This window comes from Cryptomeria japonica, chromosome 3 (assembly GCF_030272615.1).
Source record: "Cryptomeria japonica chromosome 3, Sugi_1.0, whole genome shotgun sequence".
Taxonomy (NCBI): Eukaryota; Viridiplantae; Streptophyta; class Pinopsida; order Cupressales; family Cupressaceae; genus Cryptomeria; species Cryptomeria japonica.
This window is the reverse complement of record NC_081407.1, coordinates 414,826,254-414,826,692: the sequence shown is the minus strand read 5'-3', so window position 1 is coordinate 414,826,692 and position 439 is coordinate 414,826,254.

Genomic DNA, 439 nt, shown 5'->3' with positions numbered 1-439 from the left:
CTATTCGTCTTCCTCTCTATCTATATATGTTATCTATATCTCCTTTCACTTTCTCTCCATCTCTCTCTTCCACCCTCTATTTCTCCCTCTTTCAGTCCGTAGACCACTAATTTTCCTAATTCAAAGGATTTTTTTGGTCATGTTTGGAAGGATGTGTAGTTGATTTGACGCTATCCCTTCTCCACTAAGACCTTTGTTCCAAAAACAACATCATTGCAAAAATGGCATGCCACTTGACCTCATGTACTGCACAAATGTTTGTAACTAATAGACCACTTTATTTCCTAATTAACCTTCCAAACCTCTTTTCCGTACCCATTGCACACTAGGGTGCAATTGCTAGTTATTATTTTATGATAAAATTATTTAATTTTACCGATGACATTGAAAGACCTAGGTATTTGACGAAAAACCTACATGATTTTTTTCATTGATGGCC